Consider the following 27766-nt stretch of genomic DNA (forward strand, 5'->3'; position numbering starts at 1 on the left):
CAAACATGGGAAAACAACTAAAACACTCTTAAGACCATCTTCTTGATGGACACCCAGTATTTGCAGGGTCACAGTCAATGGGAAATATTGAGTGGAATCCACCTCAAAATACATTCCAGTATCTTGAGACGGAATTCTTGTTACAATATGGAATTAACTCCTTTCAACCAAGGGAGAAAATTGATTTTGTGTCTCCATCAACAGAGATGAATGCCCTAGACACTAGGTGGGAAGAGAAAGAAATGGAATCTGTATCACTTTCTTACAAGTTTCATTAATCTGCTATTTCCCTCTTTTTTCAGAAGAAACTGTTGAGCAATTTTATGTCAGCTGATATATTTTTAAAAACTTATTTTATCAAGAAAGCAAGCATTTCCTATATTACACCAAGGTTCTTACACTAAATGTAGGCAGTTAAGCGATTTCTCCCCCAAATGTTCTTAAGCTGTTCTTGTTTCACAAAGTTAACACAGATGGTCCCCCAGTTAATCTCAGCCACAACAAGCCACGCTACTTTATTGAAAAGTAATCCATAAACCTAAAAGTTTATTGTATTAATACTTGATATGGTTTTGCACAAAATCTTATAGAATAATGAAGTCTCTTAACTTCTTGCTGTCTAAGCGTTAATGGAAAAAGCAAAATACCATTTGAAAAATCTCATATGAAGTTATATTTGAACTGTAATAACACTAAATTTCTGAAATGTTTGTCTATCTATGACTTAAGTTTCCAAGTGACTTCTAACACAATCACACATACACACCGATTCCCACTCGCCACTTAGGACCAGATCATTAGGAATGATAATTTCTGAGACATAATGTGGAAGAAAGATGTCTAAGGACTACCATTGATTAACAGAAAGACTCATTTAAGTAAGTGAAACTACAATATCTACAGCAGGTAAACATCTGACCTTCATGTTCCAACATCTTTAAGTTGCCTATGTTCTAATCACAACTAATTTTGAAAAACACATCATAATTTGAAAATTGATGCTGGTTTGTGCTTTTTACAGATTCTGTATTTTAAAACTTGTTTTGCTAACAGAAACAAATAGCTGGGCCAACTTCAGTCAACAAGTCAAAGTTTTTCAGCTTCACGTAAGCAGAAGGTGTTTGAGCCCAAAAGGAGAATTTTCGAATACTGTAATAGTGGATAGGGAGCTGTAAGCCTGCAACTCAATTGTGGCTAATTGTGGCTTTTGCTATGCAGAAACAGCAATAGTAGTAAATTTCATTTGTAAAGTGCCATTTGCAGAGTCCCAAGGATGTTTACATTCCAACAAAGTAAAAGCAGCAAAGAAATATATATATTTCTGTTTCAAAAAGCCAGATCCACAAACAGCTTTCCAAGTACAAATAGGAATTTCATTCCATTGTGAAAGCACGCACTAAAAGCTCAGGCACTCACAGTATCTAAATTATATTTAGGACAAAACCATGAATCAGAAGATTCTGACCTATAAAAAATTCCAATAGGGAAAGGAAGAAAAGAAATTGTAAAGTTAGGGAATAGTGTTGATGGAGGCTTTGTAAGTAAGGACAAAGAGTTGAAAATCAATAACATATTCAAGAGAATAAGGGAATGACTAATGTGTTTTTTTTTTTTTTTTATTTTCATGCATTTTAGTACATTCATTTCTCTGAAAAAAAAAATTTTACTCAGCAAAACAGGATACCAAATTAAAAACATAGAGAGCGCAAGCGAGCATGAGAGAATTGTCCTAGCTAATATCCCTTAGGACAATAAAATATAAATACTGTTTGACTTGTGATTCACAACACAATTACCAGGTCCTTGCAGACAAACATGTTTGTTGAAAAAAGCTATACAGGCAAAATACTTGTACTGCACCTGTATTCTGATTTCTACATTGATTTCATTAAGTTTGTTCTTTAATACAGGGGAGAAAACCTTGCAGACTAGTATCTCCAACTCTTGAGAAGGCTACTCCAGTAGCCCTCATCAAAAAACTAAAACTCTCATCAGGGCTGTCAAAAGGAAAAGGGAGTGACATCTAGCATGTGAAGTTACATGGAAATGGGTTGGCTGTAGATGGTATTTTTTCCCAATGACAAGGACAAGTCACTTGCTAGAAACAAATCTCCTTTCTTCCATCCAGATTATGATATGTCAAATGTGGCTACAGGTTGAACTAATGTCAATATATGAGTCATTACAATTTTTGACTAGTGCATTTTTGTCTTTGAATGAATAATGAAGAATAGATAATGGTTCTTTCCCAAAAATAAGCACTGAAATTAGCTAATAGTGTTTACTGATATGTATTTTCCTTCTTTTTTTCTTTAAGAGATGCTGTATTAAATAAGTAAACGAGGAAGCAGAGAGTATGTTGTACAACCAAGAGGAGACTCCAGTGAAAGAGGCTTTCTCTTAGTATGTCACTGTATGTTAATTATATCTGTTAGCAAAGAGAAGTGACTATATTAGCATGATCTTAAGATTAAATTGAAAATTGACATTTCCAAATGTGACAATTATGTAAATCATCTGTTACGTTAACGAGACAGATATATATATCCATATATATGTTATAGTTACATGAATCACACAGGCAAAAAAATAAATCCTCCATTCAGTGTCCAAAAAAAAAAAAAAAACCCCAAACCAATCAATTATCAGTGATACTTATAAACTATAAGAACTCCAATAATGAAGCAAGGAAAAGAAATAAAATGCTATAGCCAAATGCCAAGGTTAAACTCAACATCAATTCACATCTGTGCATTATATGTTAAACTATATTATGTTTATACTGCTTTATAGCTGGCCACAGCAGTGTGTCCATAATAAACATTCCATACTAATTCCAATAAACATGTCAACAGCCGGTCTGTTACCAGTATATCTTGCTACAGTCATTTCTTTACCTCTCTCAGTTTCTTTAATCTCTCAGAAAAATAACCAGTGCTCAGCTGTTATTACTTGGAAAATTGTGTCTACATCTGTCCTTTTGCTTAATTTAAACTTCTGCAAAGAGTTTCCAGAATTTTGCCAGTGTGCTAACTGAAATCACATTTCTACAGCCATTATCTACTTCTAGATGAGAAATAGTTGTACTGAATCAGTCCTACAAAGCCATCCTTCCAATGACAACTCAGACAACTCAACCTAAAGGTCCTCCAACAATACTAATTAGCTTTCGCTTTCTGTTTGGATTTTATACTGCTCTTTGTTTTTGGTTTTCTTCTCGATTTATTGATGGTCTCAGCAATATTCCTTCTGTAACTGTTACAGGCTCTCTCTGCAGTCTAGATAAGCTGGATAAGTCACACTAGGGGTGGGCCCTGCATCTTCACCTTATTCCCAATTAAAGTTCTGGTAGAAGGAGAGTTGATAGCAGGGATTTTAGAGAGAGAGTTTTATTAGAGATCCTTGAGATCTGCATGTGCATGGAAACTGCAGGTTTTATAAGTTTCAGTGATAACAAAGCATGTTCTTCTCTGCTATTACCTAACTGATTATGTATATTCAGACACTGTTTTATCATCCAGTCCCATAACAACTCTGTTCTTCACAAAGGCCAGAAAAAAACTGCTTGCAGCAACTGAGATCGAGTGCAGCTAGAACAAATTGCACAGCATCTACACTCTTTACTCTTAAAGTTATTTCTTGTTAAGTAAATGTTATCCTAAAATCTGTCAGTCTTCCACAGAATTCTATAAAACTGTACCTTCCTAATAAAACAAAAACATTTTTCCTTGGTGTTTCAAGAAAGTGGTATAAGGATAAGGCTAAACTGATTATGCAATTAATTATGAAAAAGCAATCATTTATTGCTTCTAAAACAAGAAATCATCATGCTTTTAAAAAAAAAAAAAAAACAGTAGCATATATTTAAAATAATAATATCTTTTTTGTGGGAAAAAAGTGTGTTTTGTTCCTTTTCAAAGCCACCTGTCTTGCAAATTTTGCTTAAAGACAGGAAGAAATACTTCTCTAAAGTCAAAACTGGCAGAAGTCGCAAAACACCCATTGTTCCATACTGTGTTAATGGTGGCTTTGATTTTCCAAAGCAACGCAGCAGTTATTCATTTCTACATCTGCATCTTCATCTGAATAATGGGCAAAATGTACACTGAGCTTTTTCTGCAGTTTTCTGCCTGCAGTCATGAAATGGAGATCATATTGTATTGCGCTCTGTTTCACAATGTGGTCAAGGTTGGCTGCCAATGTGCACATTCTAAACCATATTACAAGCATCTATTTTAAGACATGAAAAATGCTGTTTTATATAAGATTAAGCTTTCTGAAACACTGCAACAGAGTTCATGAGATAAATAACGGGTAGTTTTATGCCAGTATTGGCACCACTCCATGAACTGCTGAACTCATGTACAAAATGTTCTCCACATGCCTCATTGATATAGACCATTTGATTGCAAATGTGCTCTCTAGTATTAATCACAAGGTTGTTAATCTTAATAGCATCATGTATTATCACCAGGCATTTCAAGTAGGTAAGTTCTTCTACGATAGCAAGCTTTTTACACAAATACAACAACAAATGTACATCAGCTACATCCAGTGAATAACTGCAACAAAGAAAGCATAGGAAAACTTATCTGGCAATATTAAAGAAATCACAGCAGCTTTGTACGTAGACTCTGAGTTTCTGCTACATAGTCTACTTCAAATAAAATCTGCACTAGGCTTCAAGCCTTCTCACTGTAGCATACAGATTAGAATATTAGTAACTCTCCATTTTCCATGTAGCAGTATCTCCTAAGGAGCTGAAGACTTCTAAAAGATAACTCTCTCTTTTGCTTTCACCAGAAATTCATTGATTTGTGCCAGCTGGAAAGAGATATATAAAAGAAATAAAGGCAAAATTAAACAAAATATGTGTTTGAGGCACAGTATGAATAAAGAAAAGTGTTTTCTTGTAAAGAATAAGATTATAAGAATATAAAATGATCCTAGCACAGAAACCCAGAGCACAAAAGAAAAAGGAGCTTCCTGCCTGATCTTGCTGTCACTGTAACGAACACAATGTTATTGTTCTGTTTATTAAGATCTACTGCAAAAGTTGTTAAGTTTCCTGCCTGCACTGCAATCTTAAACTTGTTTTGGATGGTCACTGAACAAAAATTAGGAAATCTTTATTTCTAATTTCCAACCAAAGCTATTTTTTGCAAAGCCTGCCTCAGTTTTTTTTCTTGTTTTGAATTTCCCCCTTTGAACTTTAGAGTCTTCTCCACAGCTAGTGTGTTATCACTGGAACATTCAGTCTTTCAAGCTTTCATTTTGCCAGATTATACAAGCTTTTCTCTCTGTTTAGTCCAACATTCTAGATCAACAGTTCTTATTACCCTACCTCAGTACAAAAATCAGCTGAAATTTCCTCTTGCATACAAGTGTGTTGAAATTCTCTATTAAATTTTGGATGACAGATACTATCTGTCATCAGTGACATTAATACCACACTATCACCAACAAAAATATTTCTTTTTGCTAGTAGGTTCTTTCAGGATCACTCTTCCACTGGCCATTCTGGCTCACTGATCATTGCTGGCACTGCAAAAACTACTTCTTCAATTACTTCAATTGACTGCTTAGAAGCTATTTCTAATACCAGTCCAGAGAAGGCTCTCATTTATCTCATCCAGCCACAAAGCTTGATCAAATACCAAAGCTGTCACTCATTGTCCTTTATCCCAGTCTGGCAAATAATAAGCATAACATTGTGTAGCAATGATTAAACAGCATGCAGAAGGTTTCAGAAGATGGCAACCAGGGATTGCAAGTGATAACTATCCTTTATATCCTATTTGAAACTATCTTCTGTCATGCATCTAGCATGTATTTTAACAGGTATTTAGATTAGCCAAACATTAAGCATGCTTTCAAGGTCAGATACAAAATATTTAAATCTTTGCATGCTATATTCGCTCATCCCTGGACTGCATATTGTAGCATGATATCACATCTGCCTTGTGCACAACCTTTTAGCTCTTCAGTGAACCACAGACAACCTGCTCATTAGTATACTATCAGCAGCACAACTGCAAGCATTTTTCATGCTTTTCAGGTCTTTCATAGCCACACAGCATTGGCTGTTATTAGTTTGTCTGTATTTTGAAATGAGCACTATGAAGTGTTCATCAGATGAACTGAAGATAATGAAGTAAATGCAGTATTTAAATGTTTACAATTTTGTCCTTTATATTTTGCAACATTTCATAATTACCTATTGTTTTCTGCTCACCATCTTGGAAATGTACCACAGTTCTCTGTGGTTTCATGTAATATTTTCATTCTATCTATGTAAAGGTCCTCAGTGAAAGATTAATCTTTGTAACCCAACTGTCTTTTCAATACAATCCATTGCCTCCATTCTATATACTTTATTGTCTCCCCTACATTTAATGCACTAAACTTGTTTTCCCCTTTTGGATCAGTAGTCTCCCAGATGGTACAATGTCAAAACTTTTACTAAGTAGGTACTAGAGAGAAACAAAGTCTCTAATTGACTTGAAAAATTAGTTGTTCTCCAAAGGACAAAAATTATTATTTCTAATATGAGCTGCCTTTGATGAACTTGTACTTGAAAGTTTTTTTACTTGTCTGTTGAAATCTTCAATATTTGCTCTGTTTGGCTGCTTGGAGAATCCAACTGTTAAAACTATAATTTTCCATGTTAGCTTCTTTCTCACACCCTTCACTGCATATAAGCACTATGTTCATTACTCTTCAGTCAGGCAGTCTTATGAATAATTACAAATTCTTCCCTTCAGATTTTCATTTTTAATCTGTATATGTCAGCTTCCTGTAATCTGCAGTCTGTTATTATTAATTTGAGTAATATAGCTTCTTTTATCCAAACCTGCCACATTGCCTTCCATTCATCTCAACAGTCACCATCAGCGATGACTTCTTTGATAAAGAAACTTTCACAAACATGGTTGCCACAAAACTTACAATTACTACCAATATCATCATAGAACCTTTCATTATTCATCGTCAGAGAGACCCTGACCCAAACAGATCTTAAACGCATTACTGATTATTAGACTATACAATGCAGCACTACCAATTTTACCTTCATACTTATTTAAAATTCCCATTTTATTCATGTTTTATCCACAATGTGCTCTCATTAGTTCATTGGTACCCACATTACTATAGCAGGTCTTGCACAACACTTCTATATTCACTCCTGATTTTCTCAATGTATTCCCTTTACATCTCTTATCCTGATCATTACAGCCCTATGTGGAAATCAATTTATCTAATCCTACTTTCTTTATTCTTTAATTAAAGATGTTTTCTTTTTTCTTTCAGGTAGAATCAGTACAGCAAAAAAGCTTTTTTTATTCTAATAGTGGTCCCAGTAGTCATATCATATATTCCTTACAGTACAAGTCCTTGGGCTGGTCACTCTTCAGTCACCTTCGTGAGGACTTGAAAAAAAAAAAGACTGAATAACAAGTTGTCACTTTTTCATCACCTGCAGCCACTGGACATATGCTCTTTGTTCCTTCTCATCCTGTGCTACATCTGAATACCTACACTCGCATCTTTTTGTCCTCTGTGTTCTGTACAGATAACCAGTTACCAATAAAGGATCTCAAAATATATTGCATTGGACATGTTCAGTAGATGCCTTCAGATATTTTGTTGAAGAATCTGGACTGCATTACTTTTTCTTCCTTCTTAAAAAGGTCTGAAAATTATGAATATCTCTAATTGAATCATTAGTCACTGGATGTTCTTTTTTGTAAGACTGGCCAACTTTTACTCATTATTATCAAATAATTTTATTTTCTATCTATTCTTATTTATATTCATCATTTGTGTTGCATACTTTCCATGTGATCTTCTATTTCTATTTTCTATATGAATAGCAATTTATGAGGTTCAACAGAATCAAACTAACTAAAATGAGCATTTTTAGTTTAGACCAGTGAATACATGAACAACTAGTATGCATTACATCACAAATCATCCTTTAACTTTTTTTTTTTTTTTTTTTTTTTTTTTTTTACTTCTGACATCATTTCCACTAAGCAAAAAACCAGAAGGGTAATTTTTATATTACTTTATATGTTTTTCAAACTTCTTGAAAAATATCTTAACATATCTTAATATCTAGGCATATGCCTAGGACCATTATCAAAAGTCAACTTCTTATGTGCTGTCATTGTAATGGATGTTATCACTTGAGCTCTAATTGGTCTGTACAATTTTTCAAAATCATGGTTTATGATACACTTACATCATCTAATACATGTACTTGTTACTTTTTGTTATATTATAATCAATGTTCCTGTACTTTTCTAAGTCTCACAAAAAACATTAAAAAAGGTATTTCTGCTTCTGACTCAGCTTTTTAATTTGATTGACACTGATTTTCTATAATGCAAAAACAAAACACACAAAATGTAATCTTTTACTCTATTTCATCTGAGCATATTGTTGACTTTGCTTGTATTGTTTAAAATCATCCTTTTCTACTTCTGAAAAAATAGATGTAAAAGGTACAGTTATAATCTGAACAAAAGGTGGGTATATAAACTGTGTGCATCTCCATAATTCTTCTGTTAGAAATACGTAACATTTTTATATTTGTTCAAAAAAAATCTCAATCCCTTTACACATATTCTAATTACCTCTGTAAAGTTATCAACACTGATTATTTATGAGTTATCTGTACTCTGCACTGCCTCCACATAAATGGAGTGTGTGATGTTTTGGTTTTTTGGTTTCTTTTTTGTTTTGTTTTGCCTGGAAACAGGCTTGTGATAGAATTTTGCTCCTAAGAAGATTGGAACTTGATTCTTAATAAATTTTAATAGCGTTGTGCTGAATATCAAGAGTTATCTCCAAGCAACCATTTCAGTAACATTAATCCTATCAATATCTCAAAATGCATTGTATAAATTAAGTGCATGGTATAAGTATCAAAACTAAGGGAATTAAAGCACTGTCTATAATTATTTAAAATTTACTATTTAGAAATATAAAAATATTTTTAAATAAATGTATTTAAAACTATAGTAATAATATTTCATTTACATACAGCTTAATCAAATGGTAATTTATGCCTTGTAGACCTAATCTGTTATAAATATTCATTATTTCAGTTCTTATAAAAAACACAAACCAAATTTAATATTTTCTAATAGAAATTTAAGAAATAAGGTAACAGCATATTGCATAGGCAAATATCATGGAAGAAAAAAGGCTGAAAATGGATTTCATTTGGGGATTTTTATTTTTTTTTTTTTTTACTGCAAGAGTGTGAGGCAGGAGACCCAGTGGAGGCCTCAGTTACTGGCTGCTCATCTTCAAACTCTGATCAGAAAGACACAAGCCTCAGTCTGATCAGAACGGATTCAGCTAGAAGTATGAAGATCTTTTGTTTCAGCACAATCCTTTTAAAGAGTTGCAGCCAGAAATTGAGTAATGTTTTATAAGTCTAGTCCCAGTGTTTTACATCTTGCACCTCTGGCATTAGCCTGTGCATTTGGATATCTACTATCCACTGAGGCATGTGGACTTCTTCGACTAATTAGTCTCAGATTTGCATAAAAATTAGAGAAAAAAACTTATGGATACAAACAGGTGTTTTTTCTTTACAGATTTCTTTTGAGAAACATCTTTTCAGGAGAAAATTTTTCACATTTGATTCAAGTAGATGTTCTTTAGATCTAAGCAGCTGAAGAAAAGTAAATACCAAAGTTTCCTGCCCTTTACTCTCTATTCCAGCGATGATGTACTTTGGTAACAACTCTACAGTAGGAAATGGCAGATGTTTACCAGGAAGCTTCTTTTTTTTTATTTTTTATTTATTTATTTTTTAAGATTATCTTCCCTGTTATATTTCTCCCACAACGACTAGATGGAGTTATCATCCAGCTTACCTTAACATTTAAGTCACTGAGCTACTGCTATTCCTTGTCAGCACTTCTTAGTAGTTTTAGTTCAAATGGAAAACAAACAGCAGGAGGAAAGGAAATATTACTACAGGGTTTTTTTTTCTTATAATGAAAAAGAAAGGAGATTGAGACCACAAGAATTAACAACCACAGTGCCTAAATCACCACAGTATCCAAACACAAAAACCAAAGTATGACACAGTCCTTTAAAAATGCAGAAGTAGCCCAAATCTGCTAAAACTTAACCATTAGGAATGAACCATTGGAGCTTATCTTTTAAGAAAGTTGAGATTACTTCTTTTGGATATAGAATGACTCATGAAATGCAAGTATTAAGATAGATTTTGTTACCAGACTAATGTTATTCGGAAAGAAGTGTGAAAAGACATTTAGTATGATGTGCCAGCTGAAGAGATAAAAATTGTCAGCAAGAAAGATAAAAGTGCATGTGATATGCATTTTTGTAATTAAATAAGAGATGTCAGAACATCTGAGTTTAATGATAAAGTGAAAAATTGACAGCTGCATTTGTAGTATGTATAAAATTAATTCAGCCAGGATAACATTGGAAATAAATTCTCTGAAGTCCAGGAACTAGTGGTGAGATTCATTTACTGGGAGCAGTAAATATTTCTAGAGCATACAAAGCAGTCCTCAAGTTCTGTTTATATTTAAATATGAACAAAATTTACATGTGTAATTTTAAGTAAGGTTTGGTCTACCACAGAAGCAACAATATACCTAAATGACAAACAGTTTGCATATCTGAAAGAAAAAATGGAAAAACAAATAATGTTTTGACTGTGTGAAAAAACAGGTAGATTAACATCCAGAAACATGTTTAAAAGTCAAACTATTTTAAATGTGAAAAACCAAAAAAATCACGCATGCTATTAATGAGGAATTCCAATAGAGTAGATATATTTATGTGCAAGCAAACACCAATGCCAACTCACAGTAGGTGAAAACCAAACATTAACAGATTACAAGAAGAAAAAAAAATTGGTGGGTTGTATTTAAATCAGAGACTGGCATATAATTCTATAGAATATCCATGAGGGTTATACAAACTATTACAGCACTGACAACTCCTCATGCCTGTCACAAGAAGATTGCTTGGTCACAGAGAGGAAAGGTTACACAGAAGGCAAGGGACAGTAGGGATAATGATTACAGATCAAACAGTTCTATTTTGCACTGAACACAAAGTAATAAGCCAGGGCTTGACTTGAAAATGTGTCTGTCTCTTTCAGTAATTAAACTCTTAACATTCCAAGTCCACCAATAGTAGCAACATGCAGCAGCTGATAGAGTTAAGGGCAATGCAGATGTACCTTGTGGAAAGTACAACATTCTGTTGAAAATAAATATAAATTTCATATGTATACAACATGAATCTTTCAGTAAACCATTCCTCTTTTCCTCCCACGTGTATTGTTTTTACATGAGTCCTTCATACAGGAAAAAAAAATTCTGAAACAAACTGTACAGTAGAAAAATATCCTGCAGCAAAGCTGATGGTGCATGAAATCACAGAGCAATGAAACCATAAGATGATGTATGAGCTAAACTAGTTAACATTTAACTTTTCAGTGTACAGGTACTGGAAGATAAACTCAGCACCATATGAAAATGAGAGGTTAGGTTTAAAGAACTGTACTTATGTATATACACACACACAGAGAGAAAAGTAGGGGACATGAATGTTCAGTACTGTAAGTTCAAGTTTGAGTTTATGTGAAAGAATATGGCACTCCGGAGCACACAACATTTGAAAGATAATGGAGCAGGGAAGATGATTAAATTTAGTCAGATATAGCACCATGGCTAAAGAGGCTTAGTATCCAATGTTTCTGCATTAGCAATGCTTTTGTGAAGATTAACAACAACCAAATATTGATGAATAATCAGTAATAAGATTATATTAACTTGGATACAGGCCCACATGTACCAAGGGGAATACATTTGCATTGCTTGTATATACACAAATATATATATATATATAATTGTATGTGTATGTTTGAAGTCTTCTATCTGAAGAACTGATCCATTCATCAAGGATTCTGAAATGACTGTCTCTTATGTTATCCTTTGTCAGTCCTGTAGCATAAACCCTTAATATCATTTTTGTTAACGTTGTTGAAGCTTGGATGCCATGCAAATACCCTCTTTCTACTTATAAAGGGTGTAGATGTTTTGTTTAATTTTATCGTAACCAGGTGTTTAGAGAGGGCCAGCAGGAAAGTACTGGAAACTGCAGGGGTTAATTTAGTCTGTCTCACTTGTTTGCTATCTTCCTACTCAATGTACTGTAATCTAAGCATAAATTTACGTATTTATTTCCATGAAGAAAATCTTTTCTCTTAGAATCCTGTTAAAGCAGGTATCTTTTCATTTTGCCTTGATCTTAATCCAACACATACTAGAGAATAACTGTGTGAATAGTTTTTGTTCAGAACATTAGAAGATACTCAGGAAAACAAAAAAGGGGGGGGAAGGAAAAAAAAATAGATTTCCTTCACTTGAAGACACACACAATGCACCTACTTCAAATGAAGGTTTATTTGAAGCAGCCTTGTAACAAGTGTTCATAAATTTAATTTCTCCTGTTATTTGGCTAACTCTCTGTTCTCTAATAAAGTTGTATTTTAACATTCATTATATTTGTTGCAGACAGAAGATAGATTGGGAGGTACTAGCTACATTATTCCCATTCTGCTGTTAACTAAATACAGGCATAAGCAAGCTTTAAATCTGATTTTCCTTCTCTCTGTATGCATGTACATACCCTTAAAGCAAAAAAAAAAAAAACCCTCAAATTACCTCCAGAAAAAATTATCAGCTCTGTTTTATGAAAAAGAATATATGTTGATCACATTCATATAGAATTTCATTTTAAATTATAAGACTCTGATAAAAGCTCACAACAGTAAAATTAGAGTAAATCCTCCCCATATAACAAATAAATGTATTCTTTGGTTGTTCTGCGTTTAACATTTTACCAGTGTTCACCAGAATAAAAAAATTAGTCTTACATGCGTGTCTGTCTGTGTGCGTGTGTGTATATATATATATAATTACAGCAGCACTTCAGTAACTGCTTTAGGAAAAGCTAAAGTATTTGTAGCTAAGGATAGAGTAATTCTGAGGTGCAGAAGCCATTTTTATCACTGAAATTATCCTTAGTAAGCTCTGAGACAGTATGACTATAAATGAATAAGCTGTCCTTCTGGTTCCAATAAAATGGACATTTCTCTGAGGTAAAGAACTGCCTTATAATTTAAAAGAAATATGCAACATAGGTTGATAAGAATATCCATTTCCTGTTCCCATTTTCTTTCACATGTTAACTCCTCACAATTAAGAAATTATTGAATTGTATTCTACCCATCATTATGCATACGTCCTCTTACAGTGAGATAAGTAGAAGCTATGTCCCATTTTTCTTACAGGATAAAATATACTTTGTTCACACAGAAACAAGTCTCGAAATCACTAAAGGGAGCAGTTTCACAAGCAATTTTGCAAGAATGCCTCCAGCTCTTTAACTGTCTCATTTATAGCTATATCAAATACCAATAAAATTACTAAGAATGGCAGGTCTTCATTTAAAATTATAGCAGAAACAATACTCACACGATTGCCTTACTGTAATTTTTATTTACATAAATTTATGTTGTGGCATCTGTGTTATACAATACCACTGTCTCATTTGAAATTAGGTCCCACCTGGGCTGCTGATTCAATGAAATCAGCCAGTGTATAATCAATAGGCGTATAGAGCTCAGGCTAAGCAAGACTATCATGGTGGAAAAATAATAAATGAAAAATGCTCACCAGTGTTGTAGGCTTGCAGTAAACTCCACAAGGAGCAATCTCCAAAAAGAGATCCTTCCTCAGTGGCAGTCAGCACATAAATGGGATCTAGGACAGGTGGAGCCAGGCTCCACCCCTTCCAGTAGCACAAGTGAATTGCCTTCACCTGTACTCCCACAGCTGACTCATTGTTTGCCTCAGGTGGTCAATCAGAGGTTCAGGCCGTGATCAACAGTTCCCATACAGCCAGGCTCTTGCACGCTCTTTTGAAATTATCTTCGTTCTTTGGTGCCAAGCCCAAAAGGAGCACTGAGCTAATACAGAAAAGAACAAGAAGATCAGTAAATAAATGAATCTTTTGAAATTAATAATCTCTGTCACAGAGGCTACGAACTCTATCCCAGTCATCTACATGCTGTTCTGTAAGAACTTTAATGGAACAGTTCACCTTAAAGCAGGATTTTAAATTTCTTAGGCATTGAGGCTATGTTTTCCTTCTGTCTCCATATTGTTACACAACTGTCTGGATTAGCATTTTTTTGTAGAATATAAGACTTCTAACAACCAGCCAGCATGATTGAACATATCAACATCACCAACAGGAATGCAGAAAGCAGCGCCACCTTAGTACAGTTATTTCCATACCAAGTGTTTCATCTACTGAAGGTGGTATTTCATTTTCAGGAATTTCATAAAATGGCATGTTGTCCTACAATTCATGAGAACTGACTAATAGACTAGTGCCCACACTCCCAAACAGCAATTTTTGGAAGTAGTGATTTAAATCTAGGTTGTTTACATTCCTTGCCAGGCAGCCTCAAAGTATCAAGATATTTATGTGAAATTTTGTCATTATCATGATCATTTAAGGTGTAAAACAAAATCAAATGTTAGCACTTTTTAAGAATTTTTTTAATGTCTGACTGTATTCCAGGTAGAAAGGAACAGTTTGAAGATTAATAACTGTCCTAAAAAGTATTCAAGAAACTTCATGCATTTCAGACATCAAAGACTTAGTTGTAATTACTCTGCAATGATGTGAAGTGGTGACTGAATCCTCCTGTCTCAGGCATCCATCAAGTCTAGAAGAGTATTTATATCCTAAGCCATGAAGACTATGAGAAGCAGTTCATAGCAATTAAGAGAAGTAATGGTAAGATTTTTTGTTTGAAAAACTATTATCATAATATCCATTACCAAGTTTCCTTTTGGTAATAAAAGTGACAGAAAATATAGTAATTATATTTCTTTACCCTTAGACACTTGGTTTTGGTGACACAGTGGGCTATAAAGTGGGCTTATTTTGAATACTAGTGGAGATACTATATTGTAGGTATCAGCTGATATAACAATAATCTTTAGTAGAGTGACAGAGTTTCATAACAGTGGAGGGTCTTTCCAAGCATATAAAACTCTGTGTATAAAAAAAAAAGACCATGACTACACTCAAAAGGTTGGAGATATTCTTGATTTTCATTATTTAAGTAGAGTTAAATGGGTCTCACTGTGATTTCTGAAACAGTTTCAGTGTTTGGTCTTGTTTTTCCACAGGTAGCAATATTACTTGACCTCTGATTTTCTTAGAATTTGACACTGTTGTCTTTAGTAGTTCATATTCATGTGGAATGAAAGAAATTAACTTCATTTCTGTTCATGGCAAGAAAGACAAGTCTACAAAACTACAAATCTTTTGCATGACTTTTTCATCTACAGAGACAATTTACAAGATGGATTTTATACCTTCTTTATGGTGTAGCCTCTATCAAACTGAAATCCGCAGTTTCCTTGGAAACGAAATTTCATGTTATTTATGACTTTCAAGTCAGAAAGATTCTTACTCTTTTCTCAGCCATGCTGCTTTCTGACTCTGGAGGCAAACGTGACTCTTTGATATGACATTAAAGATCCAAATGCAACAGAAAACAAGATAATGAAAATGAAAACATTAGTTAACATCTGTCAAAAATTTAAGTTATCTGAAGATTCATGAAGTTGGTGGGTTTTTTTTTTTTAATTATATGACACAGTATCTGTAGTATGGATTCAGTAGCGAATGGACAAGTAATGTGGACTAGAACACAGAAAACCAGATTCTGTCCCTACCAGACTGCTAGCAAATAAAGTTATTTCTCACAAAAATTTATGAAAGTTTTTACCCAAAGCTTGCCACTGAGAGGTTGGATGGCTGAAATTTTTCAGAAAACTAAAAATGGTTTACAATGACAATTGGTAATCTTTTTGAAGACAGTAAAAGAAATTCTAATTTACCAAAACTATTAGTAATGAAATGTCATCATTTACATAACATACAATTTCCTGGAAATTATTGGACCTTTGCCAATCCCTTCCTTATTCTGGAAGACTTTGAACTCATCTTTTTATTTTGTAGGATATTTGTATAATCAATGAATATTAAAATGTTACAATTATGAAATAAACAAGAAAGCTTGACAAAGCAGACTATGATAACAAAAAGAGAATAAATAGAAAGCTTACCCCTATCCTGGGCTCACTCACAAAACACCAGCAAAGGTGATTTCCAGAAGAGATCCTTCCCCACTGGTAGCCAGCTCTTAAATAGGTCTAGGAGGCAGCACAGGTGAATTGCCTTGACCTGTGCTCCTCTGGCTGACTCATTGCTCGCCTCAGGTGATCAATCAGAGGTTCAGGCTGTGACTCAGCAGTTCCCATACAGATACTACATAACATTTTGATGTAGATGCCTTTCATCTACTTTTACTGATTCCTTTCTATTTTACATGGAATACTTGTGTATTAAAAAGGGTTGGTTGGGGTTTTTTGTTTTCTCTATGTTGAATGAAACACACTTCTCAATATAGACAAAAAGGATATTCTTAATTTTTTTGACCCAAATGAACATTTTTTTTCATCATTAGTAATGCTTTATTTCCTCCTTCAGTCTTACATCAGAAAATATTTTTCATGCATTTCCTCACCTTCTTATCTTTAGTATGCTCTTAAACAATTCTTCCTTTTGTTTGCTATTTGCCTGTATATTCTATTTGTGTTTATTTGTAACCTTCCAGGAGTGGAATATATTTGTATTTAATTAGAGAAGTTTAGCAGTCTTGTCTCAGGGCAGCTAGACACTATTATAACATGAACAGAGAAATCCAGAAGCTATGAAAAATGGATTATGGATTCACTAAGAAATTTCACTAGGACTGATGATAACACACACCAACACATTAAAATATGCAGACTGCGCTGAAATAGTGGGACTGTTGGTATGCAGTATTCATGTACATCTCCACCTATTTTCAATTTCCTGTCCAAATTATTAAAACTTGGTGAAAGGAATACAGAAAGAAAGAAATATAGAAAGAAAATGTGAAAGAGACTTCTCTTGAGAGTTGCATTAATGGGAAACTAATCTAGCCAGAACAACAGTTACAATTCTGTAATCATGAATAATAAGGCAAGAATCTAAAACAATTATATTATAATGACCTGCCCTTTCACAAAAATGCTCCTTCATAGGGACTCTTTCTTTTTTCACCTTTCTATTCTGCAGCATTATTATTGGCTGGTTTTTTTGTTAATTGTTTAATAACTGTTACCTTTATTAAATATTTTCCTCTAATATCAAAATCATTAATTATGGTATATTCTGGGACACACAAGATCAATAAATAATTAAAATACAGCTCTTCTCAGATCTGTCAGAACTTGGAAAGAGACGGTATACACAATAAATTCGATTTTTTGAGTTTGTGTTTGGTTTTTTTGTTTGTTTGTTTGTTTTTGTTTAAGTTGCTCTACATACATTTTCTAGCAGTTTTTGAAAGTTCATACGAATATTGAAAAGAAGTTCATATTCAGAGACATTACTGAAATAAATGCAATTTTTTGCTTGAAAAATTGCTGCACTAATGTACACCAGAGAGGAAATAAAAATGTAAGAATTTGTATTTTCACCTGTTCTATATTAATCTTAAAATGTGAACTCTTGACTCAACTTTAGAATAATTTTGTAGTAGAGAATCTGAGTAGATATTACCAGTATTTAACAACTCGGCACATTGGATTCTGAAGTTGAAGATCCTGTGACGTTAGCAAGTACACTGTTTAATCAAATGAGTAAGCATATGGATGCAATTGTGTATGTGTGCACATGTCCAGATTCATTCTACGGGATGTTACATACCATCAAAATAATCTTTTTTTTTTCAGAAGCAAAACTATAGTAGCTGGCTCTGTCGGTGTCAGAGGAGAGCATAAATGAGCCAGGAATAAGTGAATGTCAACACTTAATGGAGCTGCATAAACAAAGATTGAAGATAGAAGTATGAACGCATTTCTTCAAAGTCTAAGTAAACAAAATACATAGTCATGACAAAATAATTACGTTGCGGGGCAACGTTTACTGTGCTTAAATATCTAGTTTTTAACATTATAAGGATGGAAACATTTCAGTGATATAAGAATTATACAAATGGATGAAAAATGAAAAATCGAAGTAATAAACTGCAATTTCTAATATCTGCACGAGAGAGTAAAATGACGCAAAGAAATTTGCTTACCAAACATCTAGCATATATCTTGAAAGACTAAACATTAAGAATAATTTCAAGTCTGTAGTCATTTACTATCTTCCTAGAAACTTTAAACTTCACAAGCTCAGCTGGAAATCATATGGATCAAGCAGGCAACTACTTCTTCTGACAGTCCTTCATTTCCTTTAAAATGAGAAAAGCTGTCACAGACTTGCATGGCTCATTTGAAATTCAGTGTTTCTCTACCTTCATACTATGTTGTACTTTATCTAGAACGTCTTTTTATAAAGCCATACAAGACACCTACAGAACTACTAGAGGTATTATAAAGAGACATCTTGTTGTTGTTCCTCTGCCATAAGACACACACTATGAATGTAAGGTTAGGCCTTTAAGACTTTCCCTGGTTATTCTTTCTTATACTTACATCTACCTGCCTCATTCTGCATACAATCTCTGTTGCATTAGTAATTCAGTCATGCTCACCATGTCTTATGAATGTTCTCTCCAAGCATTCCTAATTGCTGCTGGGTGCAAATGTGGAGGTATGAATAAGGATGTAATTAGGAAAAGTAGCTATTGGTCACACACACACATACATACACACAACCCTCCCCCCCTCTCCTCTTGTCCCCCTAAACACACACACAAAAAAAACAAAAACAAGTAGGAAAATAGAGAAAAGTTTAGAGGTGGAAATCTAGTTTTAAAATATATTTAATTTCCACCAGTTAGATTAAGAGCATGCTAATATAAAACTAATTTGAAAGTATTGCTTGCAAAGAAAAAAAGAACAAAACAGGATGTAGTTGAAACAACACAAATACATAGAAATATACACTCATCTTTCACAGTGGATGAGTAAAATAATTTGTTTCATTGCAACTACAGCTCTCTGTAGCAGTGTTATGAATCATGTTGTTTTTATCTAACGGAGAATCCTAAATAACGTATCTTTGCTTCTAGCACATCAGAGACTTTTCCCAGTTGTCACTAGCAGGCACCTATTCCTCTCCTGTTCTTCTTTCTCATTGCCAATTGCTAAAAGGGCTTGTATACATTTTGTAGAGTCTATTACTATCAGAGAGCAAGGAAAAATGAGTGTTTTTCCTCCTGACATGTCAAGGTCTCCCAGTATTACAAAGTTGTGTTTATATCTTTGCTAAAGACGTGTGCAGGGTTTTAAAACTTTTCACTTCTTGGTAGTCTTCCAAGACTTTTCTGCAGAGTGAACTTTTCTCCTTTCTGCATAGAAAAAAAAGAATATATATATATATATTCTTTATATCTCTATATATCTCTATTTATATATATATATATTAACTTTTGTACTCATTGTTTGTGTTTTTACCTGCTTTATTTTATTATCTTCCTCCGCAATTGTTGTTTAGAGGTGATTTAAACCTCTAAGTAAAATAAATGTGTACAGGTGATTGTTAACTCTTCATTGAGAGCAGAGCAAACGGTAAACTGTTCTACATGCTTTGTGCAAACTAGAAAGGGTGAAAAAGCACAAAATACAGTGCCTTTTATATAAGCAAAAGCAGCTAGCCTGTGTAACTATCCTGAGATGAGAGTGTATTCACAGAGAATTGTATAGGTCACAGTTTAGGCATGTCTCAGGTGCATTTAGTGTAACCTCCTCTACAAAAACAAGTGTGTATATGGATTATTTGTCACATTTGCCTTTATCTTCAGGCAAGTACAGAACTAGGTGTTAGACAGCTTAGGAATAGCAGCAAAAATAATGTAAGATGTTTTGCACTGTGACATCACAACAGGTAACGGTTAATTAGATGAACTCTAGAGAACAAGCACTAGTAAATTGGAACTTCTAGCAGACATTTGACAAGGCACAAAGTGGCCAATACCCACATCTGATCAAGGAGATCATTGTATGATTTTTGCGTACACTTTGAGCACTTGAAGCTGAGTCCCAGCCAGCCAGTTCTCAAATTCTGTACTTATCTTTTGAAACATTTTTACTGGCATGTAAGATGTGATGAGAAGTAGGACTTCCTACACTGGTGCAATGTAGATCACTAATGCTAAAAACCCATCCCAAATCTAGAAAGTATCTACACAAAACAGAAAGAAAAGAAATATTCTGTTCACAGAATGAGGCAGATGTATGTCCATGAGAATTCAAAAGAGGGGCACTGAGTACCACTATAGGGAAGTGGCAGCAGCTGGTCCAGGGTTGCAGGCTTAAGTAGATACGTCAATACATAAGAAGTCAGTAAACTTATGCAAGCAAGGAGTGCAGAAATCAGGAAATCATTGACAGCTTTTTCTGTCCTTTATGTCCTTTTCTGTACACAGCACTGTTATTAAAGAACATTACTTCAGAGCACGCACTTGCTTCGAGGTAGTTACATTCATAATGAGAAATAAAGCAAGGTCAGAGAGCAAGCCAAAGCATAGGACCACTAGCTTTTCACTCTGTTAGTTTTGACTTTTTGACTCCAAGACAACAATTTCCATTTAAAAGTTATGGGAAATACAACACTGGACACTGATCTCTTTTCCTTTTAGATTGGAGTCATCTGTATTATTCCAGCAGAACTTCCAGCCTCAGATCCCACACAGGCTCAGACAACCCCCCAGAAAATTATTTGTGGCAAGTAAATATCACTCTGTGGTACTGAAACACAGCTTTCACATTCATGTTGAGCACTCTGAACTGAAAATGCCCACCCCATAGTTAAAGGATAGCTAAGTCTCCCATTGAGACATGTGGACACCACATGGAGCCCATAGAAAGACAGAAAAAATTGATATGCCATTAATTCAGACATCTTCACACAAGGCTTGAAAACATTCAAATTGTGTTTCAAAGAATGTTAGTTTATAAGAGTCAAAGTTAGCTCCAGCAATACTTCATTATGTAACAGACTGGGAGACAGGGATATGGAAGTACAGAATCCAAACAAACAACGTAGAAACCAAACTACTACTACTACTACTACTAATACCAATAATAATAATAATAATAATATAAAGCAGAAAAACACAGGAAAAAATAGTATGAATTTACATTAATTTAACTTTTGTTTAATGAAAAAAAGAACTGTAAATATTTTTTCTAAATGCTAATAATGAAGTAGAAGAAAGTTCTAGCGCAGCATTTGGAGTTATATTATTGAAATATTAATCTTTTTACATACATTTTTCTTCTGAAGGAAGAATGTATCCTTTCATTAGATTTCAACTTATTTAGTTTAATAACAACTTCATACAAAGCTAGAAAATCAAATAAGAGCAGAAAAAGAAATATCTTTTTTTCCCTGTTTCAATCTGAGAATATTATAGGGTAACTGCTAGTGAAATATCAGAGAATTCAAAAACCTTCAAGGAAATGACAGTGACATTTACCTTAAATTATTTGAATCAATTTAATTATTTTTTGTATGGTCTGTTGTCAAAATATAACGATGTGGCATGTGGCAAGCTATTCCTGTCAGATGTTATCTTTCTTGTGATTTTTCGCTGGATGAATCAATGGTGTTCTAAGGTGCTTCGGAGCCTCCTGAACTCATGCTCACACTGTGACTGAGGGTTTTGCAGGTCTGATTTTATACTTGAATAGCAACTCTTTGGCTGCACCTCTGATGAGAAAAAATGTATAGGAAGCTGCAGCAGGGTTTTCCCAATCAAAAAGAGACAATAGATTATGTTCTTTTTGGCTGTTAGTGATATTTTATCAGATATCAATTACTCATTGATATCACATTGATATCACCTGAAACTCACAATGCCTTTTTCCATTTAATCGCTTATGTACAGTGGAAAAATGGAGATGTGAAGCAGTAGCAGCCTCAAGTTTAGAAACTTGTCCAGCGCTACCACAGTAGCACCTAAGAGCTCTTAGTTTATTTGAGGAGGATGGGTGGCACTGCTCTTGTGAAGTACTTAGAGGTATTAAAAATGAAAGTAATCCCACATTATATGAGGTGTGCTTTGTCAAAAATATTTTCATGAAGTTTTGGAACTAGAATCAAGGAGGGGAAAGGAAAGAATAGGCTTAATGTTGTTTGAGGCAGGCAGTTTCTTTGATGACAAATCACAAATACCACTTTTTACCACTTTGAATGGAAAAACTGGTGGCAATAATCATTTGGGAGAGTTTCCCCACGTAGTTCAACATTTATTATCCCTTCTGGAGCTACCACAGCACTGTGCATACATGGCGTACGTTCTTTAGCTGTACTTTCTCAGTAAGGGAATGAGTGTTCCATATGAGTGAGGAAGAGCTCTCATACAAGCAGAATGAGTCAAAAGATTTCAGCTAGACTGGACACAGTACATGTGAGAAAATGGGGTTGTCTCTCATCCTCATTGACCAACTTCACAATGCTATTCTGTAGGAAGACTAGGTTCTTTTCTCTACATGTTCCCCAATATCTGCTCTAGCTTTTACCAATTTCTGCGTATACTGATCCACAGAGGTAAAATGCTAGTTATCTCTATTATTACAAAAGTGCCATAAGAAGTGAAAGTATGCCTGACCCTTCCTACTTCATTTCACTGGGGAGCTGCTTGTCCTGCAGGTGGCAGGTGGGCAGAGTGCGAGATCAGAAATGACTAGCTCTTTGCAGGACTACTTGTATCTTTGCTGTATGAATATTTATTTTTGCAGCATTATTTTAGAGTAGTCTCTAATATCTTTATTAGCAATAAACTACCTAGATACTAGCTGTCTAAAAATATCTATGATGGTTGATAGACTGATCAAGCACAAAGAGTGAAGTCATGAAGAAAAAACTGAAGCATAAGGAAAAGGATTTTGAATTTGCTAATTCAAATCAAGTCTTCCAGAAACTGCAGCTTCATTAAAAAACAACAGCAACAACAAAAACTTGTGGAAAAATCCATAAGATATTCAGAATAAAATGAAGAAAGCTTTTTTAAAAAAAATCAAAATTTTGTTAAGTAGTGGAGAATTCAGTGTAAGTACAGAGATGTGGGAAGGGGGTAAAAATTGAAGCAGCTGGATGTACATTTTAAATGCAGAATGGAGTATCTGAAAATAACTGTAATTCTGTAGCTCTTTCTTCTTCAGCAGCATTTAACTCTTCTCTGAAATCCAGGCAAAAATTAGTTTTCCAGAATTTTTAATTCCTGCTTTTGACATGCTGACCCTATATTCTTCAAATATTGTGTGCTGTTTTTATTAAATAATATAGTAATATCAACAAAATATATGCACACTGTTAAGAAATTTTTAATCTTCTCTAAGGAGGAACCATGGCATTTTCCATTCAAGCTATGATAAATAAAAGCATTAAATATAAGCTTCTACCAGAACATGAAATGGCTCTGTACTGATCTACATGCACAGCCTTCTGATCTGTATTAAAAACTGATTTTCTAATTGCTACAATCCGTACATAACGTGCATTGTATATCATCCACACTGCTCAGAACTTGAAATGAATGACTTGATCATATTCATCTTCAAACTACTCTTGAGCCTGCCAGCAAATAACCTCTGTAATCTCTGTAACAGGATCAACATCCCTATGGTCAATAGCTACTAAAATCAAAATATTAAGCTTGTGGTATATGTTGGAAGGCCTGTCCCTATTAGTAACACATTCTCAAAATGTTGTGCTCATTTATTAGTAATGCCTCATGGTCATTAACATCATTTTTCTTCCTTCTTAACTTTATATCTGATTGAAGCTTTGTTTTCTATGTACTGACTCCATGTCCAAAGTAGGTCTCTGTCCCCTTCCTCCTCTTCCTTTTCTTCTGGGTTATACAAAGTCAAAAACTGCAGGATAGGGGACATGAACTGAGATTTGACAGTCTAGCTAAGGGAAGGAGAATGGGGAAGACAAATTTATCATTTTGTCTTGTACTTGGGGTTGTTCAAGGATAGCAAGAAAAAATAAGTAGTTCCATAATGGAAGAAAATGCAGTATAGAATCACTGAAAATCCAAGTTATCTGCTGATGATAAAAAGCCTTCAGACAACTTTGCAGTAATCAAGTGGAATTCCAACTTCATAGCATCTAACTGGAAATATTTTCATTTCTTCTAATTGCAGCAGATAGGAAAGGATAACTTCAGAAATTCAAGAATGAGAAATATGATTGTAGAGAATAAAAAACAGATAAATGTAATTATACTTATTTAAATGAATCTAAAGACTGGAGGATGACTTTAAACTGTTGCATACAGCAAATATACTGGGGTTCTTGAAAAGTTCTAAAGCATTTGAGGACAGACTATGTTTCTGTAAATCAGGATGCCTTTGTTAAGCTAACGTGGGAATCTCAGCTTTGCTGACAGAAGTTTAAATCAAGATCTGTAGCAGTGCATTGAAGGAAGAGAAAAATGTGAACCTGTGGTTTGCCTTCTACAAGGAAGTACATGTTTCAGGACTCTCCCCAGAAATTCAACTTGGGAACGTGTTGAAAAAGTTTCAATGTAAACACCCTCCTAGTCATCAATGCCTTGTTGTTTCATAGCTTTAGAATTTCACTGGTTTTTTTTTTGTTTGTTTGTTTGGTTTTTTTTAATGAGTTAATTATTGTTCCAACTCTGAAAATGCCAACATTTTTTCAAAATAAAATTTTGTACAAGATGAGGAAGAAAAAACAAATGTTTAGAGAAAACTATTAATAAAGTTGAACTTGCAAGTGAATTTTGAAAGCATGGTTCTTATTCACTTCAAATTCTAGTTTGATTTAGCATCCCTTACATCCCAACAGCTACTTAAACATATCTTAATCAGATTAAAAAAAAAAAGATCAGTATACTCATGGGTATATGGAAATGGACTTAAGGTATTATTAAAGCACAGATGCTAAAAATATCTGATTGGCATCAAATTAGTATTCATGGCAGATAAAACATAAGATGATGGATACATGATGCAAGAGTAATTAGGATAATATAACTAACGTACAATTATTTTTTTAAATACTGTGCACAGGCTATTAAGCCCGATAGACAAGCCAGTATGTATAGAAGTACGTATATATATATATATATATATACATATATATATATATATATATACACATACATACACACCTTTACTCAATGATATACATTTGACATGACATTGAAGGAAACAGTTGATTTGCTCACGTGCAGGGCTGCCAGTTGAGGACCTAGACAGGCTGAAGGAATTGGGCTGAAAGGACTTGTACAAAATTCAACTAGAATAAGGCAAAGCCTCAAACCTGGAAAGAAACAGCTTCCTCTAGTTATACAAACTGGGGAGTGCAGAACCCTGTAGAAGAAAAAGCAAAGATCCCCCTAGTGGGTAAGAGCTGAACCTGAAGCCAACAGTGTCCAGGTAGCAGAATGGAATCAGGATCTGCTTCTTGGAATGCATTAACATGGGCACAGCCAATCTTTGAGGAAAAAGGGTTATCCCTCTCTACACAGTGCTTATTAGACCAATACAGAAGGAATATGTAAAATAGCAGTCCAGGGTAGAACTACTAAGCTGGTTGGTAGCTGGGTCATTCACACTGTACAAAGACTATAGGACTGGTTCAGTCTGGATAAGTTTTTGTTGAGGGGAATTTAAAAACAGCCTACTAAGACCTACAGAAAAGGCACTGAGAAGATGGAATGAGGATGGATGAGGATCCATGTTGATGCATGGATAAATGACAGTGGAAATATACTGAAATTAGATGTTCAGACTAGATGTAATTAGAAACTTTTTCGCCACAAGGAAAGTCTAACATAGCATCCAGAGAGGTTGAGCAGGAAAGTTCTTGTTGGTTTTAAGAATCAGTTGGGTAAAGTCTTGAGAAGTCAGGTGTGATCTCATAGCTGACCTTAGGTGGAGAAGAATAACAGGCTATAGACTTCCACTAGGCTCTTTCCATCTGAGTTATGCTCTGATATATTTATATATTTAAATATATATATATTTATATATATATTTATATTTATATAATTGTATGTAGCTATATATTTAAGCTACATATACTAGAAAAACTAATAGACTAGATTGGACAATATATTATAAATTATGTGTAGAATTTAATTACAGGAACACTGTAGAAGTTGACCTTGAGCTGTGCTGCTTCCTCTGAAGGACAGTTTCTACACATACCTGAGCTTGAGAGTAACCTTGTATTTTCAAATAGTTTACAGAAATCAATAACACTTCTCAAAAACCGGAACCACTTGAGGGTGTATTGATACACAGAAAGTACAGTAGAATGGAGTCCAATATTTGCATAATTAAAAACAGAGGAAAATACTAAGTACTATAGAAGAGTACTCACTCAATTCATCAAATTGAAAGATTTTAAATAAAAAGAAACAGAAGTTTTCTACTCTGATTACAACACTTATTAAAATACACAAGACAAAGAGGAGGTTGTGGATCACTGAACATTCTGTGGCTCCCTTTTCATAAACTAATGAAAATCAAGGGTTTTGTATTTGAAATTTTATATGTGGAATTTTAAAATATCTCTGATAGAAAAATAAAAACTGATTTGCATTGGCTTCACAAACAAATAAGGAATAAGAGCAATATCAATAAAAAGGCAGCCAAGCAGTGCTTAGTAGGAAATGCTGTAATTTTTTTTTTAATGAAGCATACAGTTGTAGATAGAATAAATATTCTCAGTTCTCATATTTCAGCAGTTCACTTAAGCACTATTAACAGGTCCAGTCATTTAAAGATTTACTTTGGTAAAGAAAATTACGTTCAGGCAAATTTTTGAAGCAGAATGCTGTTTTGTTAACCTCTGCATTTTACTTTACATTGCTTTCCTATAGTCTCATTCATATTCCTTAAAGTTTGTGTCTAATGGCTGAGATGCTGCATCTCACCAGAAGGTGGCTGCAAGAAATATTTACATTAACATATACGGCTATGTGTACAAAATCAATTACTAAAGATATTGATGGAAGACATTTTTAACCAAAAGTAAAAAGTAAAATTGGATTTAGGGGGGGAAAAATACCTTATCCAATGTGTTCTCAATTATGGTTTCAATCTTATGAAAACAGGACAAAGCCATACTCAAAGGAATAATGCTCCATCATTCAACTGAGATTTCTAAGAACTGACACGACCAAACCCAAGGATTACGCTTTCAGTTCATAAAAAGAAAAAAGTTTATGTATCATACAGATTTTTAATGAAAATCATAGAATCATAGAATCACCAAGGTTGGAAAAGACCTAAAAGATCATCCAGTCCAACCGTTCACCTATTCCCAGTAGCTCCCACTAAACCATGTCCCTCAACACAACATCCAGCCTTTCCTGGAACACCCCCAGGCTCGGTGATTCCACCACCTCCCTGGGCAGTCCATTCCAGTGCCTGACCACCCTTTCTGAAAAGTAATACTTCCTAATGTCCAGCCTGAATCTCCCCTGCCGTAGCTAATACTGAAACTAAAATACTAAAATACTAAAAACGTTTAGTCTGAAAAGCAATCTATCTTGTACCCATCTTGTTGATTAAAAAAAAAATCCAAATTACACACTGATAAATGCAAAAAAGACTTCCTAAAAGGAATAGCTTATATTAGG

This window comes from Lagopus leucura, unplaced genomic scaffold (genome assembly GCF_019238085.1).
Source record: "Lagopus leucura isolate 7727_CA_CO unplaced genomic scaffold, USGS_WTPT01 Super-Scaffold_100004, whole genome shotgun sequence".
In the NCBI taxonomy this organism is placed as follows: domain Eukaryota; kingdom Metazoa; phylum Chordata; class Aves; order Galliformes; family Phasianidae; genus Lagopus; species Lagopus leucura.